Source organism: Leptodactylus fuscus, chromosome 10 (assembly GCF_031893055.1).
Source record: "Leptodactylus fuscus isolate aLepFus1 chromosome 10, aLepFus1.hap2, whole genome shotgun sequence".
Lineage (NCBI taxonomy): Eukaryota > Metazoa > Chordata > Amphibia > Anura > Leptodactylidae > Leptodactylus > Leptodactylus fuscus.
The window spans coordinates 11,449,452-11,460,455 of NC_134274.1; positions in this window are offsets into that span (position 1 = coordinate 11,449,452).

Here is an 11,004-nt window from a genome sequence, read left to right on the forward strand (position 1 = left end):
TCCTAGGAGTCCTGACAGTGCCATACACTATGTATTATAGATAGGTTCCTAGGACCCCTGACAGTGTCATACACTATGTTCTATAGATAGGTTCCTAGGAGCCCTGACAGTGTCATACACTATGTTTTATAGATAGGTTTCTAGGAGCCCGGACAGTGTCATACACTATGTATTATAGATAGGTTCCTAGTAGCCCTGACAGTGTCATACACTATGTTTTATAGATAGGTTCCTAGGAGTCCTGACTGTGTTCTACACTATGTTTTATAGATAGGTTCCTAGGAGTCCTGACAGTGTCATACACTATGTTCTATAGATAGGTTCCTAGGAGCCCTGACAGTGTCATACACTGTTTTATAGATAGGTTCCTAGGAGCCCTGACTGTGTTATACACTATGTATTATAGATAGGTTCCTAGGAGCCCTGACAGTGTCATACACTATGTATTATAGATAGGTTCCTAGGAGCCCTGACTGTGTCATACACTATGTATTATAGATAGGTTCCTAGGAGCCCTGACAGTGTTCTACACTATGTATTATAGATAGGTTCCTAGGAGCCCTGACAGTGTTCTACACTGTTTTATAGATAGGTTCCTAGGAGCCCTGACAGTGTCATACACTATGTTTTATAGATAGGTTCCTAGGAGTCCTGACAGTGTTATACACTATGTATTATAGATAGGTTCCTAGGAGCCCTGACAGTGTTCTACACTATGTATTATAGATAGGTTCCTAGGAGCCCTGACAGTGTTCTACACTATGTTCTATAGATAGGTTCCTAGGAGCCCTGACAGTGTCATACACTATGTATTATAGATAGGATCCTAGGAGCCCTGACAGTGTTATACACTATGTATTATAGATAGGATCCTAGGAGTCCTGACAGTATCATACACTATGTTTTATAGATAGGTTCCTAGGAGTCCTGACAGTGCCATACACTATGTATTATAGATAGGTTCCTAGGACCCCTGACAGTGTTCTACACTATGTTTTATAGATAGGTTCCTAGGAGCCCTGACAGTGTTCTACGCTATTTTCTATAGATAGGTTCCTAGGAGTCCTGACAGTGTTCTACACTATGTATTATAGATAGGTTCCTAGGAGTCCTGACAGTGTCATACACTATGTTCTATAGATAGGTTCCTAGGAGCCCTGACAGTGTCATACACTATGTTTTATAGATAGGTTCCTAGTAGCCCTGACAGTGTCATACACTATGTTTTATAGATAGGTTCCTAGGAGTCCTGACAGTGTTCTACACTATGTATTATAGATAGGTTCCTAGGAGTCCTGACAGTGTCATACACTATGTTCTATAGATAGGTTCCTAGGAGCCCTGACAGTGTCATACACTATGTTTTATAGATAGGTTCCTAGTAGCCCTGACAGTGTCATACACTATGTTTTATAGATAGGTTCCTAGGAGTCCTGACAGCGTCCTACACTATGTCTTATAGATAGGTTCCTAGGAGTCCTGACAGTGTTATACACTATGTTTTATAGATAGGTTCCTAGGAGCCCTGACAGTGTTCTACACTATGTATTATAGATAGGTTCCTAGGAGCCCTGACAGTGTTCTACACTATGTATTATAGATAGGTTCCTAGGAGCCCTGACAGTGTTCTACACTATGTTTTATAGATAGGTTCCTAGGAGCCCTGACAGTGTCATACACTATGTTTTATAGATAGGTTCCTAGGAGTCCTGACAGTGTTATACACTATGTATTATAGATAGGTTCCTAGGAGCCCTGACAGTGTTCTACACTATGTATTATAGATAGGTTCCTAGGAGCCCTGACAGTGTTCTACACTATGTTCTATAGATAGGTTCCTAGGAGCCCTGACAGTGTCATACACTATGTATTATAGATAGGATCCTAGGAGCCCTGACAGTGTTATACACTATGTATTATAGATAGGATCCTAGGAGTCCTGACAGTATCATACACTATGTTTTATAGATAGGTTCCTAGGAGTCCTGACAGTGCCATACACTATGTATTATAGATAGGTTCCTAGGACCCCTGACAGTGTTCTACACTATGTTTTATAGATAGGTTCCTAGGAGCCCTGACAGTGTTCTACGCTATTTTCTATAGATAGGTTCCTAGGAGTCCTGACAGTGTTCTACACTATGTATTATAGATAGGTTCCTAGGAGTCCTGACAGTGTCATACACTATGTTCTATAGATAGGTTCCTAGGAGCCCTGACAGTGTCATACACTATGTTTTATAGATAGGTTCCTAGTAGCCCTGACAGTGTCATACACTATGTTTTATAGATAGGTTCCTAGGAGTCCTGACAGCGTCCTACACTATGTCTTATAGATAGGTTCCTAGGAGTCCTGACAGTGTTATACACTATGTTTTATAGATAGGTTCCTAGGAGCCCTGACAGTGTTCTACGCTATTTTCTATAGATAGGATCCTAGGAGTCCTGACTGTGTTCTACACTATGTTTTATAGATAGGTTCCTAGGAGTCCTGACTGTGTTCTACACTATGTATTATAGATAGGTTCCTAGGAGTCCTGACAGTGTCATACACTATGTTTTATAGATAGGTTCCTAGGAGCCCTGACAGTGCCATACACTATGTATTATAGATAGGTTCCTAGGAGCCCTGACTGTGTTATACACTATGTATTATAGATAGGTTCCTAGGAGCCCTGACAGTGTCATACACTATGTATTATAGATAGGATCCTTGGAGCCCTGACAGTGTCATACACTATGTTCTATAGATAGGTTACTAGGAGCCCTGACAGTGTCATACACTATGTATTATAGATAGGTTCCTAGGAGCCCTGACAGCTATCAGGCCCTTACAGACCTAATATTGATTAACTGTCCTAAGAATAAGCCATCAATATAAGGAAATCCCCTTTAAATATGAGACGTCACCTTTGTATTGAAGTTCCTCCCTACGTCACTTCCTATTGTACAGTAATTATTATATTGGGTGTCTTAATAGACTGCACCCCAAAACCGCCAAGTATGAACCGATCCCTCAAGTTTGAATTTATAAAAGCACATAATACAATTATAATAATAGAGACTACAAGCATAGTTGTTACACAAAGTCTGGTAACATGAACCATAGCCAACTCTGCCTTGGAAGTAGCCGCACTCCGGTTTCTTCCCCTTCGAGTTTTGCCTGCAGCCACTAAGCTCAGCTACAGATACTGATCCCCGCGCTCGCTCCACTCTCACCATCAAGTTCACTCACAGCTGTCAAAGGCGTAACCTAAGTCCTTCACTTGTCAAAGCCGGAATGATACTTTGCCAATAGGAAGGTGGAGATGACACGGGATTAGAGATGTTTGCTCAGATGTTGATCTTTCAGCTGCAGGCTATCCTTTCCCTGGAAGCAAGAATAGGGATCACATGCACCTAACCCTTACCCATATCAGATGCCCACCACGGCCCAAGGGGCGGCCATTTAACTGTATCTTATTGTCCCATATTTGACATAGACATTGACCTGTAGTGTGGGTTTTCTTGTATCACTTTCTACGAGAAGATTCCGGTCCATCAATACAACCTTGCTCTATCAATGACACCACATTAAGTGTTATCATATTGTCATTGTATCAGTTATCACCACCTCTTGGGGTTGGGTATTCCATAGCCCGACTACTCTAACCGTAAAGAACCCTTTCCTATAGTGATCTTAGTAAGGAAAGCTGCCAAGACAGTTCTGACCAAGGCTCTATTATTTCTTCACTTCCAGACACCTTTGTCTACTCTATCACCCAACATGGTGACAATTGAGGTGTAAGAGTCTACACAATGGGGCTCTGACTACAGTCACAAATGAGATACTTTGTGTCAAATCCATTGATACAATGACGTTCCCCTCAAAGTCTTGTCACATGTGCAGACTACGATGGTTCCCGGCCTAGCCTTCTACTTATAGACTTGTACAATAGTCTTCCGAAAATAAAGAGGTGACGCGCTGACACCAGGTGGCTGCCGCAGCTGTGGTTAAATGAGGTTAAAAGCGAGGACATTCTCTGCAAGATCTTTTCTTCTTTGTTTCAACAAGAGTCGAGGCTTCGACGGGGGAGGGTCCCCTATGAAAAGGGTTATTGGTTATAAATGTTCCGTAAATTTCCCCGCGGATGGGGAGAGCGGCCTCGGCTGATGGCTTTGTTAACAGACTCATCGCTGGTTCCTCAAGTGAAAGATGGAGAAGTAATGAGGCAGGTAACAGGTGTGGGAGGGGGAACCATAATACAAACACTCCCCGCGAGGCCCAGATTCCAATCCAGTGACTGCACCCAGCAAGTGCTTCACGTAGGTTCTCCCTTCACGTTGTCATTGACCCGGCACGGTATACCGTACACCATGAAGGAAACCATTGTCAGCCAAAAATAGGTGTTTACTAGGCGGAGATCAAGAAGGTCAGCGACACCGTCACACATTTAAGGGGCTAGATGGGCGTTTTTGGAGGGGGCTATTTCTGGCTTGGGTATGGGTCAGGAGAAGTGAGTATCAACCTGATACAATGTATAAGCTACGACACTGTGATATGGCTTAGGGAAAGTGAATAAAATAAAGTAACACACCCAGATAGAAGTGTCAGATTGCTGGGCATGCAGGTATGTAAATGATTATTGGTATGCTATGATTAGACAATGGGTCTTGCCACAAGAGGGCACAAAAGTGCTGCCCTACAAAAAGGCTCTCAGTGGCTACTTTTGGGTAGTGTACTTCTTGATGACAGATCTTGCAGGGTCCTGACCTAGCTGTTGGGAGCAGTGGTTTTGTGTGGATATGCACACATGATGAACATTCCCAGGAGGGCTCAGACAGACCACCAGTAGAAAGAATTGCTTGATCTGCAAAGAATCTTGAGCATTTCCCAGTTTCCAGCATCCAGACACAAGGGGGCGCTTTAATTACCCACCCCTATCTCTGCCCAGACCATGTCCCATGCCCTTCCTGTGCTCCGGCTGAATGTGAAGATGGACAAAGGTCATGTTTGGTGCTGCCATTCATGTCAATGAGAGCACCAGAGATAGCTGAATACAGTACTTTACCTATCTCTGGCGCATTAAAGTGAATATTCGGGCCGACCACCACCAGTCCTGCTATAGTCAGCATGGGTGCGCGCATCTGGAATGTGGAGCAGGAGAAGGTTCTGCAGTCTTCACTGTCCTGCCATGGACCGCTGCCACCATTGCCTCTGTCATCGTATTGTCTTTAGTGCTGAATCCAGGTTCTTTTTAGGATCCGCTGGTTGGGTTTGAGTATGGAGATCTGGTGAGTGCTTCCATCTTGCTTTTGCTGAGGAGCGACACACTGCCCTTTGCCCAGGGAGGCCTTTGATGCCTTTCTTGTAAATGATATTACGGTTATGGTCAGGGGTGTCGCTATAGGAGGTGCAGTGGTGGCAGTCGCTACTTTAGGGCCCTGAGCCTTGACGGGGCTCCAAAGGTTCCTCTGCCACATAAAACATTCCACGATACTAAATTATACAGGTAGGGGTAGATATTGCATCGCGGCCCAGGAGCTTCAAGTTACGCATCTGGTTATGATTATTTGGGATGTATTCGCACACTGCGGTAATGAGTAATACCCCTGTTTGTGGTGCAAATTTTGGTGCAGAGTCCGCCCAGATCGCAGCAGGACACTGCACCGATCTTGCCGTGGCTACCTTGGCCAATTCGACTGCAGATTGCTATTCATCTGGACTGACAGAATGCTGAAGCCCTGCAGCCCGCGGATGAATACAGCGACGGAAAGGGGAATTCCTCTTTATTTTATGCCGCATGAACTTTCCTTAATGGTATTATTTATTCTTTAGTCTATACGTATTAGCTTTTGTTGAAAGTGAACTTACAAAGTAATTTTTTGGGAAATAATTCTTGAATGGCGTTCTGCAGACGAGACACACGGCGATAGTTGTGTTAGCCTTTATCACCGCAGCAGCCCACTTCTCCATTTACAAATCCCTTCAACATCCCTGAAAATTCAGCCTTTGACTCTCACTCCTCCGTGATAGGGCTTGTCTTAAAAAACAGGATTATGTTTTCTTAAGGCAGCATAAACACTCAAAGGGGAGAAGAAAATAGGCCATTCAGAGCCAAAGAAGTGAAATTCTAAAGATCTGGAGATTCCTGAGAGATAAAGAAAAATGGAAAAAGACTCTTAAAGTGAAGTTCACCGTGTGATGTTTTCATAAGGGAAAGCAGAAGAATCTCAGACAGTCAAGGTGGGAGAAGACACTGACTTGTTGTTTCAAGCCTTGGCTGCTGAAGATGAGGATGGTGTTAATGTAGTGGACAGCACAAGTTTCCCATTCATGTTCTAACAAGGCTTCGCTTGGCCCCGGCTTGTCTTAAGATCACAGGAGGTTACAAGGCCCAGGTGCACCTGTGCTCTAGACCAAACATACAACTCTCCAGAGGCTCAGTCACAGGACAATAAGGAACTGCTGACAACTCGGTCAAGGTCCTTCCACATGGCCCGGAAAGCAATGTGTCCTACCACTCAACCATCTGCTGGACACTCAGTGCTCCCAGCTGGAGAAGATCACACGAGAGAAGCCATTAATGTTTCCAAAACAGAAGCTTATAGTCCTAGACACTTATCATCCACCTGCAAGGCCTTCTACACCGCTGGCCATTGATCCAAGGGCCTTGCTTGATGAGGACTTGGTGTTTGGCCAGTGAGGGATTGGCTCTTGGCCATGACTGTATGCACCCAGCAATGTGTAGGCTCTCTTGGCGTGCTTAGGTAACGGTGCAGACCCTACTGGTATCTCTCTATGGAAGGGGGAAACTGCTGGGAACAGTCACAAATAAAGGGCACTTGTTAAAGCAGGGGTAGGGAACCTGGTACTATTCCGTTATCGGGCCAGCAGCAGCGCATTTCAGCACCAGCTTTCGGGACAGCAGTTCAGTTCAGCAGCGGGAATTACAATGACATCCGAGGACTGCTGGCCCGATGCTTGTGCCCAGTAGCCAGTACATCAATGACCCCCCCTCCATCTCCTCCTCCTTCCAGTGCTGCCCCCCAGCTCTCCTTACATCTACCCCGTACCCTCTCCCCGCCACATGACTAAGCCGATGCTGGCCCGATGATAGAGGCCGTGCTTGTGTGTAGTAGGCAGTACATCGATCGATGCCCTCATCCTCCTCTTCCTTCCAGTGCTGCCCCCCAGCTCTTCTTACATCTGCCCCGTACCCTCTCCCTGTAATAGGCCTCACCGTAAATCTTGAGCAATGAATGCTACTAGATAGCCGCCGGACGCTGCAGAAAGTTTGTCCCTCCGGCTCGCTGTAGCTCACCGTTCCTATAGTCGGCGTGTTTCTTGTCAGGGCCTGGATTGAGCCCCGGTGTCTTTCCTTTCGGTCTCGGTACTAGCGCTGAGGTGAGGCCTAGTCGTGTGGCGGGGAGAGGGTACGGGGAAGATGTAAGGAGAGCTGGGGGGCAGCACTGGCAGGAGGAGAAGGATGGGGGAGGGGGGTCATCGATGTACTGGTTACTGGGCACAAGCATCGGGCCAGCAGTCCTCGGATGTCATTGTAATTCCCGCTGCTGAACTGCTGTCCCGAAAGCTGCTGCTGAACTGCGCTGCTGCTGGCCCGATAACGGAATAGTACCGGGAACCTTCGGCTCTCCAGCTGCTGTGAAACTACAACTCCCAGCATGCACATTTGCTCTGCTGTTCTTGGAACTCCCATGGAAGTGAATGGAGCATGCTGGGAGTTGTAGTTTCACAGCAGCTGGAGAGCCGTACGTTCCCTACCCCTGTGTTAAAGGAACACTCCAGACACAAAGTGCCATACTGCAAGGTCTAAAGGGCAGTGCATAGCCCAGGAACTCTCCATAGTGCTCCTAGAATCCTGGACAGAATATGCCCGTATGTATGTAAAGTGTACACTACCAACTACCAAAAATTCTTAAGTCCTCAAATGCTCAATGTTTTTTAATGTCCGGGAATTACAGGTTTCAGCAAGGAGGCCGGAGAAGGTTAAAAACCATGCTCACCTGTTTCCAGGGCTCCAGTGTTCCCACCATGGTCCATTCCAGTGGTGCCCCGGGGCTTGTTTTGGCAGAAGTCCTTGCCTCATGTGACCACTGAGGCCAATCAGTGGCCTAAGGGAAGGAAGCGGGACGTTACTGTTGATTGTGACCTCCTGGTTCCTTTCCAATGAGCCACACATGGTGAGGACTTCGCCAGTACCATTGGACTGCACCGTGGTGGAGCATACTAGTGCACCGGGAACAAGTTGTTTTTTTTTCCACTGTAATTCCTGGACAGACCCGTTTTTGTTTTTAACTACAGTCCTCTGCTCCACCAGGGGCGCTATCCAAGGCTTGCTATACTTCGATTTATTTTATTGAAAGGACCAGGAATAATGTCTGTTCTATCCTATTTATGGGGCATTAATTCCACTGCAGCTACAGACTGGCGGATGTTTCCGTGCGCCCCCTTGTACATGAGGTGCAGCCTCGGCCACTTGCAAGGGATATGATAAGAGTTGGAATATTTCAGTCTTCAGAAATTTTTAACATCCATCTTTTTTGCCAGCAGCCTTCCTAGTGAATGACTAGGCTCCTTCCAGACAAGGTCTCAGACAGAAAATTGACTCTTTAGGATGAAGCAAGTAAAATATTAGCACAACAGCGCCCTCTACTGCTTTCTGTAGGAGAAATCCTTTTCACTTTTTTTTTTTTTGGTTACGACTTCGAGCTTATGCATGTGATGGTATGAAAATAGAAATCCAAGGCGCTGTCTGTGCAGATATCCCAGTGCAGCAGCTCTGAAGCATATTGCACCAGTATTTGGCATTGGCAGAAGATGGGAATTTTTAAGTGCCGCATTGCTTTTACCCACCATGATGTCATCAGCAGTGACATCACCAAAGCAGTGTTCTCATGAAGCGTCATCACCATTTTTTTTTTTTTTTTGGTAGAGTTGGAAGGGACCTCAAGGGCCATCGGGTCCAACCCCCTGCGAGTGCAGGTTTTCCTAAATCATCCCAGCTATATGTTTATCCAGATTCCGCTTGAAGATTTCCATTGATGTTCTGGGGTGTGACATCAGTTTCCAGCCCCACATGTGATGTCTGTGATCGTTCTTTGGCCTTGATATTGCCCCTCACGTGAATCACAATGCCGGAGTCATGTAAGGCGAGACTTAATAATCCTCCCCCCCTTTGGTTATATTCCTTAAATGCCGCCATCTGTATTATGGTGACATAAGTGGCCTGATCATAAGTTGCTTGTATTGTGGTTATTGGCCAGAAGCCGCTGATGTTCCCCATTGTGTCATCAAGACACCACAAGCAAATGGCTGCTCCAAATGGCGTCAGTGTCATGGGCTTCCCTTTCAGCTCTCCAGCTGTAGCCAGTACAGGGGCGCCCCACACCAGACGACTACAATGTTCCTTACACAGTAGTCCTCTAACATGGAGCTGAACATTTGAGGGCCTACTAGCTCAATACAACTTCAGCTCTTATAGATGTGTCAAAGAACAATGTGATGTCATCACAGCACTGCTGACCTCATGGGCACCACCAGTCTATGACCCGGGCACTCCCTTGATGACATCATTAGCATTGGAGTTATAAAGCTAGTGACATTCAGTGTGGTGTGATCCTTACTAGTCGTCTTTGTGGGCCCAAGTACCTAAATTATAGGTCCAGGGCAGCTCGTGGCAGGACGTGTCACTAATATTGTCCATTATGACATCATCATAATGACAGAAATGGATTGTGTATGCTATTTGTTTCTTCTTATTGGGAGGAGACACCTTGTGGGCCCCCGCTATACCCCCTTACATTACAGCCTTGATCGATACTCCTACAGGGGCCACCATCAGCACATCCTTTCCACTGTAGCATTCATTTGAACCCCCCCCCCCAACCCTATGTCCATGCTACACCCCGGGACCCCCTCTATTGGCAGACAAAGTAGAGAGCCTTTCCCGTTGTGAACTTCACACTATAGATGAGCAAACACTGTTCAGATCAGCCGTTCCGAACAGCACGCACCCATAGAAATGAATGGAAGCACCTGGCACGGCGACCGGCCGCCGGGAAAGTGTACGTGCCAGGTGCTTCCATTTATTTCTATGGGTGCGTGCTGTTCGGAACGGCTGATCTGAACAGTGTTCGCTCATCTCTACTTCACACCTCTCTGTCATAACTCAGATATGACATTTCGGACGTCGCCTTTTTCCATCCTGTGTGCGCCCACTGCCCGCAATGCATCATGTGACAATGGCAGATCTCCATTAGGTCTCATACACATTGTAATATTACAGCTCATGTTGTGTTCAATGCACTTCCGACTTACATAGTAGTTATATGGCAGTCACGTAACACCGCACAGAATCCTTGTGTGCATTAGGCCAAGGTAACATGAAGACCTTCGGTAGTACGATTTATTTAACTATTGGTTGACCAATTGCACACTATAGACTGCATACACTTGGGCTATATTCACATCTGTTCTTCCTGGTCAGTTGCAGGACCAGAAAAACGGCCCATCAGATGATGGACCGCGATGGATCCAGAGGAACCCCACCAAATATAATGGAGTCAGTTGGGTCTTCGCCCCCTGCAGGAATTTTTCATCCAAGATTTCTGACAGAGACTGCAAGAGATGTCAGGACAGGTGTGAACTCTCCAGCAATCTGAGAGAAGAGGACATGTGTGTGTCTGTGTGCAGACATGAAGAAAGATCCACACCCCATTCTTGAGATTAGTGGGGGTCCGTGCAGTCGCTCTCCCACCAGACATTTAATAGTGAATACAAATCAGTTGCCTTGTAAAAAAAAATCTCTGTGCAACCTAGACCTAAGGCTAGATCTACACAGAGACTTTTTATAGCCCAACTTCCCATAGTAGACCACCGGGGTGCGCTATATAGCATGCACCTCCGAGTATTGCCATAGGCTAGTGCTCACCAACTGACCTGCAATACCTAATACAGCCTATGAGCAAGAGTGGCGCAAGAGGGGGGAAAAAAAACAAACA